This window comes from Odocoileus virginianus, chromosome 6, assembly GCF_023699985.2.
Source record: "Odocoileus virginianus isolate 20LAN1187 ecotype Illinois chromosome 6, Ovbor_1.2, whole genome shotgun sequence".
In the NCBI taxonomy this organism is placed as follows: Eukaryota; Metazoa; Chordata; class Mammalia; order Artiodactyla; family Cervidae; genus Odocoileus; species Odocoileus virginianus.
The window spans coordinates 59,197,010-59,213,420 of NC_069679.1; the positions used below are offsets into that span (position 1 = coordinate 59,197,010).

Sequence of the window (16,411 nt, forward strand, 5' to 3'; positions counted from 1 at the left end):
GTATTAGAGTTTCATCATCAGTCCTTCCATTGAATATTCAGATAAATATTTAAATGAATGAATTTATTCATCTAATGAACTTAGATGACAATATTTATTTCCATTTTATGTGCAGTATAGAGTAATCATTTTCCTAATATTTCCCATTAAAAGCTGTTATGAACATCTGTTTTCTTTTTCACACTATTTTCTTTGAATATATTTATTAGAAATGAAATAAATGGATCAAAAGGTATATAATTTTAAAATTTTTTGTTAAGTACTGCGAAATTGTTCTCAAGAAAGGTTTTGCCAGTTGACACTGAATCAGTTGACACTAAAACATCTTTCATTTCATGTCTGTGGTGCAAATATTATTGTCTTACAATTATCTGTGATTCCAACAACTGATAAATGCTATCACATTGTATTTTAATTTACATTTAAAAATCTGTTATGTTAGTCAGTTGTGTCCGACTCTTTTGCCACTCCATGGACTGTAGCCTGCCAGGCTCCTCTTATCCATGGAATTCTCCAGGCAAGAATAACTGGAGTAGGCAGCCATTCCCTTCTCCAGGGGATCTTCCTGACCCAGGGATTGAACCCAAGTTTCCTGCCTTGCAGGCAGATTCTTTACTGTCTGAGCCAGCAAGGAAGCCCCAAAATTTGTTAAATAGAACCTTTTTCTCTAAGCTATTTGTATTTTTCCTTTCTCAAATGGTTATTTGCCCATTTATTTATTTGAATCCCAGTGTTTTGGATGGATCATAAAAGAGATTAATTAGCAGTGCAAATATGAAGTTACCAGACTTTTCACAAATGTATAAATAGTCATGGAACCCCTTAGCAGAAAAGTTATGAGGTCTCCAGGCACATTTTAAAATGACTTTAAGGGTCTCTGGCTACAAACTTGCATAATTAATTATGTTAACAAGCCCTTTCCTCGTTATCTGGAGGGAAACCTTAGGTCAACTCCAGCCATCTATGGCCAATTTGCATTTCCTGGAACTTCTGACTCAGTGGTTTCTTACTTTAAGTGATTTTTCTGCTGATAGTGAGACTGCTACAGCAGGTTTTTCTGGAGGCAGAGAGAACAGGGAAATAAGTGGTTTTTTCCATTGGACTGAAGATGTTTGGAAAAATAGGAGGAAGAACAATGAAATAATCCAAATATTATGAGGAAAGAGGCAGAAGTTTATATTAGAATGGTTTATGTGATAAAGGAAATGTTATACCCAGTTCTTTTTGTTTATAAATGGTATCTCAAAACAGATACTCAAGTACTTAGCTAAAAATTTTAAGGCATTGCCTATGCAGTACTAATACTGCGATAATGCTGTACTCATCCCAGTCTGATTGTCTTTGTGTCAATATATCATAAATCAATATTGTGGTGATGTGACTTTTCTCCTACTTTAAGCACTTCAGGTTTGTTCTAATTTAAACAGAAAAAAAAAAAAACCCCAACAAATATTCCAAGCATTGAGAGAGAGGTTTGTGTTTTGAAATTAATTTTAGATAGTTATGGCAACCCATAATAGAATATAAGGCAGTGTTTTCCAGCATGATTTAGAGAAGACCACTTTATTCAGAATTATCATGTTTCTGTTGACATATTTTTTCTAGAGCTCTGCTTTGAGACAATATGGCTGTCTGTCCTTGTTCAAGAAGTAACAAACAAAATGCAAAATGTAGAACTTTCTGGTAAGGCGTTGGCAGATAGTCCTTGTGTGTGTGTTTGGGAGACATAGTTTGATCTAGTGGTGGAGAGGTTGCTTCAGTCATGTCTGACTGTTTGTGACCCTATGGACCACAACAGCCCGCCCGGCTCCTTGGTCCATGGGATTCTCCAGGCTCGAATACTGGAATGGGTTGCCATTTCCTACTCTGGGGGAATCTTCCTGACCCAGGAATCAAACCCGCGTCTCTTCAATGGCAGGCGGGTTCTTCACTGCTAGCGCCACATGGGAAGCCGGGTGGGGAGGTTATTATGAAAATATTCTCTGGAATAAGGATCACGATCCAGGGGAGAAGGTCACTTCTGCATTCTTCTCTCTGAATCATCAATTCATGTCTTCCTAGCCTAGAAAAAGATATTTCTCCCCAGCTGATCTGTTAGTTCCTAGGCACCATTTAGATCACAAGTGGTGAGGCCTTCCCTGATATCTCAGTTGGTAAAGAATCCGCCTTCTTCCATATAGGAGACCCCAGTTTGATTCCTGGGTGGGGAAGATCCCCTGGAGAAGGGCTCAGCTACCCACTCCAGTATTCTTGGACTTCCTTTGTGGCTCTGCTGGTAAAGAATCCACTTGCAATGTGGGAGACCGGGGTTCTGATCCCTGGGTTGGAAAGATCCCCTGGAGAAGGGAAAGGCTACCCACTCCAGTATCCTGGCATGAAGAATCCATGGACTGTATATAGTCCATAGATTGTAAAGAGTCAAACACGACAGCGACTTTGACTTTCACTTGATTCATTATAAATTGATTGATGGAACAGAATTTCTGAGAGTACCAAATGCCTTTCTATGTAAAGAATCAGACACTGCATTCCCACATTCTGTGGACAAATGGCACCTCTAATGTAAATGGACCTTGAGATGTTCTGCCTTAATTTTATATTTGCCTTAATAATATTTCATTGATTTGCAATGGTAAAATATTGTGAAAAGTCTTTAATATGAAACAGAATGGAGTTTAGAGTTTTTAGTCTTTTAGTTTATGCCTGGTAAAATCCTAGGCTAAAATTATTCAAACATACTTTTCTAGTTAATGATAAGGAGTTCCATATTTTATGAATTTACAAAAAAATCATTTAAAATATAAAAGATTACTCTGTTATCTTCTGATTCAGCCATTCCCTGTTAAGTCCTCTTATAAAATTTTTGGGTGGACTATATGATTGATGGACTCACATTTTGTAACCTTCTATGTAGGTTTCATTTTTTTAAAGAGGCTAGTCCTAAGTGGGTCAAACTTTAACAGATAACGTTATTAATTTTCTACCGAGATTGGCAAACAATTGTTATTTGGTTTGTGTTTACTTAGATTTTCAAATATATTTGTTGTCTGCTCTGTTGAAGAAAGTTTTCATTCTTAGTGTTTAATACCTAAGTGACAAAGTGTAGGTTCATGTTATAACAATAATGTTGTAATTTTTTTTTTTTTTTTTTGGTATAATCATCCAGTTGGCAGCATGAACTTTTTTGAAGTGAGAAGTTTTAAAAATAATCTAAGACAGAAAACCTTGAAATTATCAATTGTCCCAAAGAGAACTAATACAAATCTTAAATCAAAATTTCAACCCATACATTATGGCTCACATTATAGAAAACTCTCTAGTGAGGGAATGCAGATTCTTTAGCCTGCTATCCACTGTGTCACTTTGGCTGACAGTCTCTTGGGTTTCAATTTCCTTCAATTTCAGATATGTGAAATGAGAGGTTTGGATTAGCTCACCGTTTCTGTGACAGTTTTGTCTCCAGTGGCTTTGAAAGGCGTGTAACATTCACTGTCTGAGTTGACCCTGAGTGTCCTGCATCACAAGTCAGGATCTGGCAAAACTGAAACCCGGAATGAGTAATTTGCCTACTAATAAATTTAGTGTAATGACAGAATCAGAGTTAGAACTCAGGTCTCCACTACCATCACATCCTAGATGTTTATCTGACAGCCCCAGATGTCAAATACACGTCCCTTCCCCCACTTCCCCACTGTCCATAATGATGGCGGAGAGTATTTATCCAATGCTTATCTAATGTGACATTTCTTTCCTACTCAGCCTTGACATGGCTTCAGAATCCATCTCAAAGCAACATTCTAATAGCTACCGCTAATAGACAAGAAATTCTAATGAGTTTGGCATTGTACCTAGTGGAATCTTTAAAAAAGGGCCACTGTAAATTTTTTAAAGGAAATTTACTTTTATTGTTTAATTCAAGTGGAATGTTGTTGCTTTCTTTTTAGCATTGGTTCCCAATATGATGATTTCTTTTCAATTACAATAATTATAGATTATCACATGACAATGAATTCAGTGACACCATCAATGAATTTCAGTTTCATTAATCACAGTATATAAATTCATTTGGAGAAATGGGGATGCATATATATACAAAACATTTACATGCTTATAAATGAAAGGCTCCTTGTGCTATTTCCCACCCTCCTCCTACTGCCCGCAATCCCTACCACCAAGAGTTAGGCATTAAAAATCATTATTCTATACTATTTTGTCTTTTTTTCTTAGTTTTAGTTTAAGTTAAGTAGAATTTAATTTTTGTTTCAAGGGACCTCTTGAGTGGTTTCCATTCTGTGTGCTGTGGAGTCCCATTCCCAGGAGGTGCCTCAAGAGACACTGCCTCACACCCTTCCAGCTTTAACCGGCCTGTCGACTTCAAATTCTTCTGTATATTGGGGTTTTCCATGAGATTTCATTTAGATAAAGGGTTTCACAACTTTTTAAAACTGAAAATGACTACATGCCCATTTTACACAGTATTTCGAGGTTATCCTATTGGTTAACACTGGAGCCAGGAGAAGGACCAGTGTTGTCCAACTTGCTGGCCACTCTTCATCCCCTTGTCCTGTTCCTAAGCTGACACCACTGCCGGCTCTGAGTGCAGCACATACTTAAGTGGAAAGAAAAATTGTTTACAGTGTTACCAGGGGCCTGAAATCTGTTTCCACCCTGAATAAAAGGTTATGTGGTGTATGTATTTGTTAGTTTGGGGTGGCTGGAGGGATGGTGAAGCTTTTTTTAAAGCTTAATTTTATTTGAAACAGTAACGAGTGATGCTGTAGGCAGAAGACAGTTTCTCTTCTCTTTTTCCCTGTGTTGTGCCTCTTCCCCATGCTGAGTTTGTGGCATGCTTTACCTTGTCCTGAATTTAACCATTGTCTAAGCAGACTCTCTTGTCTCTTTCCTAGATTTTCCTGTCCATCAGAGGATAAACTTAGGGCTTCTTTCTCTACATTTATCGCTGTTACCATTATTAAATCAACATGCCATCAAGACATCGGCCAAATAGGATACTTAACATACCTAGTTTGGGCTATCTTCTTCTTTTTGCCTCAAGTGTCCCTGTAAAACTCATTGGTTTTTAGGACTTGCTTACCTCAGTTTCAGTTCAGTTCAGTCGCTCAGTTGTCTCCGACTCTTTGCGACCGCATAGACTGCAGCACACCAGGCCTCCCTGTCTATCACTGATTCCCGGAGTTTACTCAAACTCATGTCCTTTGAGTTGGTGATGTCATCCAGCCATCTCATCCTCTGTCGTCCCCTTCTCCTCCCGCCTTCAATCTTTCCAGCATTAGGGTCTTTTCAAATGAGTCAGCTCTTCACATCAGGTAGCCAAAGTATTGGAGTTTCAGCTTCAACATCAGTCCTTCCATTGAATATTCAGGATTGATTTCCTTTAGGATGGACTGGTTGGATCTCCTTGCAGTCCAAGGGACTCTCAAGAGTCTCCTCCAACACCACAGTTCAAAAGCATCAATTCTTCTCCACTAGCTTTGTTTGTAGTGGTGCTTACTAAGGCCCACTTGACTTTGCATTCCAGGATGTCTGGCTCTAGGTGAGGGATCAAACCATCATGATTGTCTGGGTCGTGAAGATCTTTTTTGTACAGTTCTTCTGTGTATTCTTGCCACCTCTTCTTAATATCTTCTCTTCTGTTTGGTTCATACCATTTCTGTCCTTTATTGTGCCCATCTTTGCATGAAATGTTCCCTTGGTATCTTAGTTTCTTGAAGATATCTCTAGTCTTTCCCATTCTGTTGTTTCCCTCTATTTCTTTGCATTGATCACTGAGGAAGGCTTTCTTATCTCTCCTTCCTATTCTTTGGAACTCTGCATTCATATGGGTATATCTTTCCTTTTCTCCTTTGCCTTTTGCTTCTTTTCTTCTCACAGCTATTTGTAAGGCCTCCTCAGACAGCCGTTTAACTTCTTTGCATTTCTTTTTCTTGGGGATGGTCTTGATCCCTGTCTGCTGTACAATGTCACGAACCTCTGTCCATAGTTCTTCAGGCTCTCTGTGTATTAGATCTAGTCCCTTTAATCTATTTCTCACTTCCCCTGTATAATCATAAGGGATTTGATTTAGGTCATACCTGAATGGTCTAGTGGTTTTCCCTACTTTCTTTGATGAATTTGGCAATTACCTCAGTTTACCTTACCCATTTGAGGCTGCAGGTGATCTAGAATTCCTGCAACAAGTGTCTGGTGACCCTTTGTGGAGGGCACTGAGTAGATCCCAGTTCCATGCCTGTGTGTGGGGGGTTCAGTGTTTCCCTTCAGATTCTTGCGGGTTGGCTGCTCCCGCAGACTCCTGACAGGCAACTTGCTGCCTCGCCCTCCTTGGGAAGGTCATCTCCTGAGCAGAGTTGCTTTTCTGGTAACTGGCAAAGCCGGCCATTTCGCTTCAGTCAGTAGTTTCCACTTCCTCTCTCCCATGTGTTTAAACAGGTCTGACACTGAGAGACTGAAACGGCTTTCTCTGGGCCTGCTCGCTTTTCACTCCCTAGTGGCGCAATGGTGAAGGATCGCCTGCAGCGCAGGAGATGTGGGTTTGATCCCTGGGTTGGGAAGATCCCCTGGAAAATGAAATAGCAACACACTCCAGTATTCTTGCCTGGAAAATCCATGGACAGAGGAGCCTGGCAGGCTATAGTCCTTGGGGTTGCAAAGAGTCAGACATGACTGAATGACTCAACAACAATAATAAAGTAGTGTTCAGAGTTAGGATATAAAAGGAAGGAGGAAGAAAACAAACAGTGAAAGCCTCGTAGGTCAGAAAACTGAAGCTATCTGCTGTCTTTAACAGGAGATGTGTCCTCATCCATCAGCCATTTAGCAAGTCTGTTTTCTTTCAGAATAAGTTAGGATGGCTAACTGCAAGTTCTTGAACTGCCTAAGGGAAGACTCTGTGGAGGAACTTTAGTTATCATAGCTCATCACCAATGCTCTAGAGGCTTACCAGTTTCTCTTGTGGGGTGGGAAGGAGCTTGGTGAGTAACATGATGAGTTTGAAGTGCCTTCAAGGCTTATACAAAGTTAATGTGTTTGGTGGAGATAGCTCACTAATGGTAACTTCATTTTCTTCCCAAGGCAAATTGAAATCTCAGAAGTGTTGAAATATCCACTGCTCATGTCTGCGTCACTGGAATTATTGATTAGCTTGTTGTAATCACAACTAGAGTGACTGCTGTTTCAGGTAAAAAGAGTAGGAATGAAACGTCAAGGATTGTTACCCAGGAGCTATATTTTAAAGGCATCCCTAGAAATTAGTAATATCTGTGAACTGCACTGTGTCAGTGTCAATTTCCTGGGTTTGATAATGTGTCATAGTTTTGTAAGGTATTACTGATGGGGGAAGCAGGGTATTTTTTTCTCTTCTCCTCTTCTCCCATTCTATTCCCCCTCTGCCTTTCTCTTCCTGCTCCTTCTCCTTCCTTAGGAGACTAAGGTTATGGCAAGAGTCAAAAGTTAAAAATACCCTGAGAGGAAGAATTACCATTCCAGGTAAGACATTGCATTTCAGGTCTAATATCTTTCATTCCTTCCTTGCTCCCTCCCTCCCTTCTTTCCTCAGTTTTACTGAGTTACATTTCACATATATAAACCATCTCTCTTAGAGTACAGTTAATTGTTTTTTTTTTCCACAGTGCATTATTCATCCACAGAGTTGTATAACCATCACCACAATCTAATCCTAGTTTAGAAAATTTTCAACTTTCCAAAAAGGGACTCCATAGGCATCAGCAGTTATTTGTGTACCCTCTCCACTCCACTGTGCCCCCGCCCCCCCGCCCTCCACCGCCTTCATCCCAGAAAGCCATGGATTTGCTTTCTGTCTGTATGGACTGTCTTGTTCTGGATATTTAATATAAATGAGGTTGTATAGTATGTGATCTTGTGTGACTGGCTTCTTTCATTTGGTATAATGTTTTTTAAGACTTCCTGTTATAGCCTATATCAGTACTCCTTTTTTGTTACCAAATAATATTCCATTTTATGGACACACCACATTTTGTTTATTCATGGACATTTAGATTGTTTTCATTCTGTGGTTGTTATGAATAATGTTTCTGTCAGCATTCATATACAAATTTTTGTGTGAACATATGTTTTTAGTTCTCTTGTTTAAATACCTAAGTATGGAATTGCTAGGTCATATGGAGAGCCTATGCTTATATTTTGAGGAACTGCCAAACTATTTTCCAAGTGGCTGTACCATTTTATATTCCCACCAGCAGTGAATGATGGTTCCAGTTTTTCACACCTCAGGTGTTTCTTAAATACGGTGTTTTTGTTGTGTTTACTAAATGTTTCCTCTTGTCTTGGTGGCCGTGGGAGTAGGGAGCTGAATAGTAACATTGGAGGAAATGAAACCGATAAAAATCAAATAAATTATTTTCAGACTGGCTGAGTGTAGCTCTGGAAACCTTTCAGCCCAGAGCCTACAAACCTTCCTGTTTGACTGGATATGACATTACCAGGAATTTTACTTTCCTGCTTTTATTCTCCCTGAGGAGAAAAAAAGAAATATGTCTTTTCCTCACTAGACATGGAAGGTTCAAACGAACATAAAGGACCCCTGAGTTACTAACAATTCCACGAGAACATGTACTTGGTCTGTGCCCAGAATAGTCTCTCTAAAATTTTTCCTCTTGGTGCTTCCTCTGTGCTGTTCTCCACCAGAGTGTAACACAAGAGCTGAATCAAGGTTTGTTGAGTTGATATTTGGAAAAGAAGTGATGACTGGATGCTAGTCATGTCAGCTGGCTCGGGCCGCTGGAAGGCCTGTCCCCGACTGCTTTCTGTCAGCTGCAGCCTCTCAGGGTTGTTACCGGCCTGCACCAGGCAGTGGTGGTTGCATTTGCCTTGTCTGAACTCAGGATAACAAGACCTCCCATAATCCACCAGGGCAATGAGCAGGTAAGTCTGAAAATCTTGGAAATGGCCCAGTACACCAGCCAAAGACAGGATCCCAGCTCCTTTGCCCTGTGTGGCAGACTTGAGGAGTAGGCAGGCAAGGGAATACCAAGGAATACTGTCTCTAAATTCTGGTACATAGATCTGACAGTTCCCATGGTCTTCTGGCCACTGTTGGTTACTTTTGGTCGTATATTGACAGGAAGCAAGCAGATTATTTTGCCTGTTGAAACCAAACTGTGACAGAGAAGACGTGCTCCTTATGACTACCTTTCTCACATTCCCCCTGTTTTTTCCCCACAGAAAAGGATGTATTTCTTTTATTCAGGTAACTCAAATAGGAACCCGGGGTGGGGGTGGGGGGTGGCGCAGGCTCAAATAATAGCTACCCATCCAATCTCCCACATTTATCTTCTTGCAGAGAAGTTTATGCATGATAGTTACAAGGGTAGATTCTCTCCAGATTTTCATTGACACCCTCATTGTGTACTTTTCACTCTCCTTGTGGGTGGGGTCACTACACATAGGGAATGTCTAGCAGGTAAGTGTTGTCTCTAAGGCCTCTCCTCCTTGATCATTCACTCTCTAGCCAAACCTCCTTTGACTTCCCAGAATCCCTCCCTGAAATGCCATGCTCACATCAGGACAGGACCCCATGTTCCTTTCTCCTCTCCAGTAAAAACTGTCATCTCAGGCACATTCTTCCAATGACCTCTATTACCTCTGTCAAATCAGTATCTTGTTTCCATTAAAATGAGATTGGGTTATGTATGTATATGTATATGTGTGGGTATATGATTTTGGACAGCTGTCTATTGATTAAGGGCTTCCTGCGTAGCTCAGTTGCTAAAGCATCTGCCTGCAATGCAGGAGACCAGGGTTCAATTCCTGGGGTGGGAAGTTCCCCTGGAGAAGGAAATGGCTACATACTCCAGTATTCTTGCCTGGAGAATCCCATGAACAGAGGAGCCTGTTGGGCTAGAGTTCATGGGATCACAAGAGTCAGACACGACTTAGTGGTATCTTTCTTTCTATTGATTATACCCATGCAAATTGTCTACCCATTTTATTAAGCCTGTATGTCATTGATAGGCATAGAAAGTTTTTTTTAACTACATTCATTTCAAGGGTCAATTTCATATCTCCATGAAGCCTTAAAATATTTTATTATTTATTTTTATTAGTTGGAGGCTAATTACTTTACAATATTGTAATGGTTTTTGCCATACATTGACATGAATCAGCCATGGATTTACATGTATTCCCCATCCCGATCCCCCCTCCCACCTCCCTCCCCATCCCATCCCCCTGGGTCTTCCCAGTGCACCAGCCCTGAGCACTTGTCTCATGCATCCAACCTGGACTGGCGATCTGTTTCACCCTTGATAGTATACTTGTTTCAATGCTGTTCTCTCAGAACATCCCACCTTCGCCTTCTCCCACAGAGTCCCAAAGTCTGTTCTGTACATCTGTGTCTCTTTTTCTGTTTTGCACATAGGGTTATCGTTACCATCTTTCTAAATTCCATATATATGTGTTAGTATACTGTATTGGTGTTTATCTTTCTGGCTTCAGTCTGTATACTGGGCTCCAGTTTCATCCATCTCATTAGAACTGATTCAAATGAATTCTTTTTAATGGCTGAGTAATATTCCATGGTGTATATGTACCACAGCTTCCTTATCCATTCGTCTGCGGATTGGCATCTAGGTTGCTTCCATGTCCTGGCTATTATAAACAGTGCTGCGATGAACACTGGGGTGCACGTGTCTCTTTTAGATCTAGTTTCCTCCGTGTGTATGCCCAGGAGTAGGATTGCTGGGTCATATGGCAGTTCTATTTCCAGCTTTTTAAGAAATCTCCACACTGTTCTCCATAGTGGCTGTACTAGTTTGCATTCCCACCAACAGTGTAAGAGGGTTCCCTTTTCTCCACACTCTCTCCAGCATTTATTGCTTGTAGACTTTTGGATAGCAGCCATCCTGACTGGCGTGTAATGGTACCTCATTGTGGTTTTGATTTGCATTTCTCTGATAATGAGTGATGTTGAGCATCTTTTCATGTGTTTGTTAGCCACCTGTATGTCTTCTTTGGAGAAATGTCTGTTTAGTTCTTTGGCCCATTTTTTGATTGGGTCATTTATTTTTCTGGCATTGAGCTGCAGGAGTTGCTTGTATATTTTTGAGATTAATCCTTTGTCTGTTTCTTCATTTGCTATTATTTTCTCCCATTCTGAAGGCTGTCTTTTCACTTTGCTTATAGTTTGCTTTGTTGTGCAAAAGCTTTTAAGTTTCATTAGGTCCCATTTGTTTATTTTTGCTTTTGTTTCCAATATTCTGGGAGGTGGGTCATAGAGGATCCTGCTGTGATTTATGTCAGAGAGTGTTTTGCCTAAAAATATGGAACGCTTCACGAATTTGCATATCATCCTTGCTCAGGGGCCATGCTAATCTTCTCTGTATCATTCCAATTTTAGTATATGTGCTGCCAAAGCGAGCACAGAATATTTTAATGTTAAATTAATTATTGATGTATTATCTATTGGCTAGCCCATTTTGTAATTTCTGTAGTTTCCAATTGAATGGTTTTAATTGGAGCTATAAAGAGTTGAATTCTAAATATATACAATATATATATATATATATATATATATATTTCTTTTGACTTTTTTTTGACCAGCCAGTACTTTGACTGGATTGAGAGTTCATAATGCCTTTCCCAAATCCCCCAAATAGGAGTTTCCAGCAGTTAAAAAAAATTTAAAAACAGACCTTTGCTATACATTTGTTCATCTGACATTGTGTTTGACCTGGTCTTGGGACAAAGAGACCTGTCTGAAAAAGGCTGTTTCTCATGCAGGTAGGGGTGGAGAACTGAGTTCTTCCTAATCCATATATGTGCCCTTTTTTGTTACTAAACACAGTAGACCCAGAGAGGCAGCCTGTGTGACATGCCAGGCCTCAGGACCAGCTCCCTCTGAATGTGTTTGACCAATTTTTAAGGCAGTAAGGATTGATCAACCATCAGCCACCATAACACTTCATACAGTTACTTTCATCTTCAGTAGTGTAGTCGATTTATCTGCTTTACAACTTATCCACAAAACACCATCCTTTTATCTCTTTGTGACATTTTTCACCTTTGATGGGATTCTGACTGTATCATTGTGGCTTATAACTGGAGTTACCAGTGGAAGTCTGAGTTCTGATTTTCTTCTAAATAAGCATGTTGTATGATGTCCAGTAAGGTAGCGACCAGCTGTATGTGGCTGTTTATGAACAGGTGTGAAACATAACAAAAGACAAAGAATGCTGCTTCCTGATATGCTGTAAGAAGCACTCTTTGCTCTTGGTTGTTTCAGAGGACAGCAGAGAACAAGGACCAGGATTCTCCCAGACATGTTGGTGGTCTCCACAGGGGCTCATGCCAGGAACTGGCAAGTGTTATGGAGTAAGTTTTTCCAGCCTGCAGGAAAAGATTATTTAAAACAACAACTAGAACAGAAAACCCCACCAAACTCACACAACTTCACAAACCCAGAAAGTTTCTGAAGATAGGCTGGTGATTGGGGTGGTAGTGGAGTGTGTTAAATTCCTCTTCAGCATCGCACACTTGGCCTAAGTTTGGAGAGGAATTTAGTTTTAATTTGAATTTAATTTAATTTAGATGTAGGCAACATCACTACCACATTTCAGATCCTCATTAGCCACATGTGGCTAATGGCTACTCTGTTAGACATTGTAGAGATAACATATCCATTGTCATAGCAGGTTGGCTGTTCATTGGCTTTTTTTTTAGCCTGCAGTAAGTTTGTATGCAGACTGCTATGTAATACTCTTTCCTCCAAGAGTAAAACTAAAGTCTAGGGAATTGGAATTTCTGCTCCCCAGAACTGGATCTTAGATCTACCTAAGATTTAGTGCCAATGTCTTTTATAGGTTCATGTACATATAAATATAAGGTTTGGTTTGAACATGAACTTGACTGTCATGCATTCTGATTCATCCAGTCCTTACTTACTCTGGCTTCTTGTTCTCAGAATTCTTCCTTTCTAGTATTCCTTTGGTGCTCCTTTGTCTCAGGGACTATGATACTGCATTTAGCCACGCCTTTATTTGTTCTTAACTACCTTGCTCCAAATGTATACAGTTACCTTGCCTGAGTGTTAGCCATGGATTGTGTTTGGACTCAAGAGTGGTTCCTGCTATGGATGTAGTTATTTGTTTTGAAAACACAGATTTTCCAGAATAACATCCATTGCCAGTCACTGAACCGCAATGAAAAGTATTCTCTTGACTTCATTTCTTGTTTTAAGCATTTGACTTGATTTTCACAGGCTTCTCCTCCTGAGATTTTGTTTTCCCAGAAGCTACTGGCAGAAGACAGAATGATCTGAGGAAGTCAGAGAATTGGTGGCTCTCTTCTCTAAATGTCAGGGAACATAACTAAATTTAAAGCTCTTGAAAGGCAAAGGCAATATATTTTCTCACCTCTACTTTACCTATAAGTACTTATAGTATTAATACTTAAACAGTGATTGGTTGATTGATTAACTCTGGAGCAGACTTGCTCAATGTGGTTTTTTGTTTTAATTTTTGTTAATATTTAAGTCTGCTGAAATTGAGCATTCTATATTGAAAGTAAGTTTGTCTAGTTTTGAACAATGAACTGGTTTATTATTGATACATGGTTTCCTCACGAACCACACTCATTATTGCTTCCAACAGTACTTACTATGACTCTATTAGTGATAATTAATAGTTCTCTTGGTGAAGCCAAAAAAATGAATGTGGTTAGTGAGGCATCACTGATGAAACAATGTTCTTGCCTCTAACACAAAATAGGACTTGGGCTCTGTTTACCTGGCCCCGTTTATTCCATTAGGCAGTGAAGACCCCTGGAACTAAGTGCAATATGGTTGTAGGATTCTGGGTGCAGCAGAATGCTGGGTTCATTGAACAGAAATCTTGATTTGAGTCTGTTCTTGGGTCGGCTTTGCCACAACTAGCTCTGAATCTGGGGAGTTCTGATTTAATTTCCCCTTGGATGAAATGAGTATTTTGTTTCTTCTAGGTCCTTGTTAAACATTTCTTGCATCTTCTCAATCTTTGTCTCCAGGCTATTTATTTTTAACTCCATTTTGTTTTCAAGATTTTGGATCATTTTTATTATCATTATTCTAAATTCTTTTTCAGATAGATTCCCTATTTCCTCCTCTTTTGTTTGACTTGGTGGGCTTTTTTCATGTTCCTTTAGCTGTTGGGTATTTCTCTGCCTTTTCATCTTGTTTAGATTGCTGTGTCTGGAGTGGGCTTTCTGTATTCTTGTGGTCTGAGGTTCCTTTTTATTGTGGAGGTTTCACCCAGTGGGTGGGGTTGGACGATTGGTTTGTCAAGGTTTCCTGGTTAGGGAAGCTTGTGTCAGCATTCTGGTGCGTGGAATTGGATTTCTTCTCTCTGGAGTGCAATGGAGTGTCCAGTAATGAGTTTTGCGATGGGTCTCTGTGTTAGGTATGACTTTGGAGAGCCTGTATGTTGACACTCAGGTCTATGTGCCTGTGTTGCTAAAGAATTTGCGTGGTATGTCTTGTACTGGAGCTTATTGGCTCTTGGGTGGTGGTTGGTTTTGGTGTAGGTATGGAAGCTTTTGGATGGTCTCTTATTCCGTAATGTTCCATGTAGTCAGGAGTTTTCTGGTTTTCTCAGGATTTGGGCTCAAGTCTCCTGCCTCTGGATTTCAGTTTTATTCTTCCAATAGTCTCAAGGCTTCTCCAACTATACAGCACTGATAATAAAACTTCTAGGTTAATGGTGAAAAGATTCTCCACCGTGAGAGACAACCAGAGAGGTTCACAGAGTTACATGAAGAATAGGAGAGGGAGGAAGGAGATAGAGGTGAGCAGGAGGAGAAAAGGGGGACTCAAGAGGAGAGAGACAGATCTACGCAGTTATCTGTTCCCAAAGTGTTCTCCGTAGCCCAGACACCCACAAAGATTCACAGAGTTGGATTGGGAAGAGAAGGGGAATGGAGGAAATAGAGGTGTTCTGAGGTAGAAAACAGAGAGTCAAAAGTGGGAGAGTATCACCACACTCCTGAATAGAAATGGGAACTGAATATTGGATTCTTAAATGACCAAAATTTATATCACATACTACTGAAAAACAAAGATTGAAAATCTAGTGTAGAGGTTAGACTCCTTGAAATACAGTATTTAAAAACAAAAACACAAAAAAAATTTAGAACTGTATATGAAGTTCGGTTTAAAAATAGGGTTTCTCTCTCTTTTTTTTTTTTTGACAAGGTTATAGTGAAATGAAAATGAAAGTTAAGGAATAATAGAGGAGTATTAGAGGACTCTAAAAGGAAATAGGAGAGAAAAACAAGAAAAAGAAAAAAAAAAGAAAAAAAAATTTTTTTTCCCTAATTAAAAAAAATCGTAAAAATATATGAAAATGAAAGTTGAGGAGTAATGGGGGAGTAATAGGGAATTATAAAAGAAAATAAAAGAGAAAAAATTTAAAAAAAAAGGAAAGAAAAAAAAATTTTTTTTTTTTAAATTAAAAAAAAATATGTACATATATATCTAGGAATTTCTCTGGGGTTATTGCGGTCAGCGTAGGTTCAGTTCAATTTCAGATAGCTCCTCTTTCCAGCTTACACTTCTCGATATTTGTAGGCCCCTTCCCGTGTAGTCGGTGTTACCTTCAGGGATTTTAGTCTGTTGCACCGGTCCTTTCTGAAGCGGTTCCCTTTGTTTATTTGGCTTCTGTTTGCCGTCTCTTTGGTGTCTAATTTCCGCCCTGACACAGGCGGGCGGAGGTGATCTCTTATTTAGGTTCGCTAGTTCAGTTCAGTCCTGCTACGGGGAGGGCGGGGCGCTGCAGACAGATACCGCTCCGTGTGGATAGCACTCACCGTGTTCCGGCCACACTGGGTTTGCCCCACTCACGGGTGTCAGTGCTTTCGCCGTCTACACTGCTCAGGCTCCCGGCTGCTCTATATGGAGCGGGCCCTGCGTTGAGTGCGGTTCCAGTTTTCGGGTACTCCACAAAAGCGCAGATTCGGTTGCTCCTGCGTTTTGTGCCTTCCCCGGCCTGAGCGGTTCAGGCAGCCAGAGGCTTGGGCGTACTCTCCCGGGTGCAGCACGCCTTTTCCCTCCGGGGCGAGCGGCTCAGGCAGCCAGAGGCTTGGGCGCAATCTCCCCGGGTACGGCGCGCTTTTTCCCTCCGCGGCCCCAGCGCGCGCCGCCAGTCGGATCTCAGGAAGTCTTTAGCTAGAACCCGGAGGCCTGTTTGCAGTGTGGGAGGGGGTGGCTTCTCAGGGGCTGAGTTTGCCCTTTTCCCCTCCCCCCTGCCTCCTACCTCCAGCGGGGATGGGCCGGCTCTTCTCTGGAGATTCTCAGTCTCTTTGTTTTGCGAACCACCGGCAGTGTGTTCGGGCCAGTTAATTTTGTCCCTTGCTATCCCACAGTTTAAAAAAGCTCCCTCCGATTGCT

General features: G+C 40.5%; 1 protein-coding gene and 1 non-coding gene across 4 annotated transcripts in view; one reads left to right on the plus strand and one right to left on the minus strand.

Moving 5' to 3' along the window:
* DAAM1 (dishevelled associated activator of morphogenesis 1) overlaps positions 1-16,411 on the plus strand; it is a 180,625-nt gene that overhangs the window by 19,316 nt on the left and 144,898 nt on the right. The window lies entirely within an intron of this gene.
* On the minus strand, positions 11,310-11,416 carry LOC139035724 (U6 spliceosomal RNA). Its single transcript, XR_011488443.1, has one exon. It is a non-coding gene; the product is annotated as a U6 spliceosomal RNA (small nuclear RNA).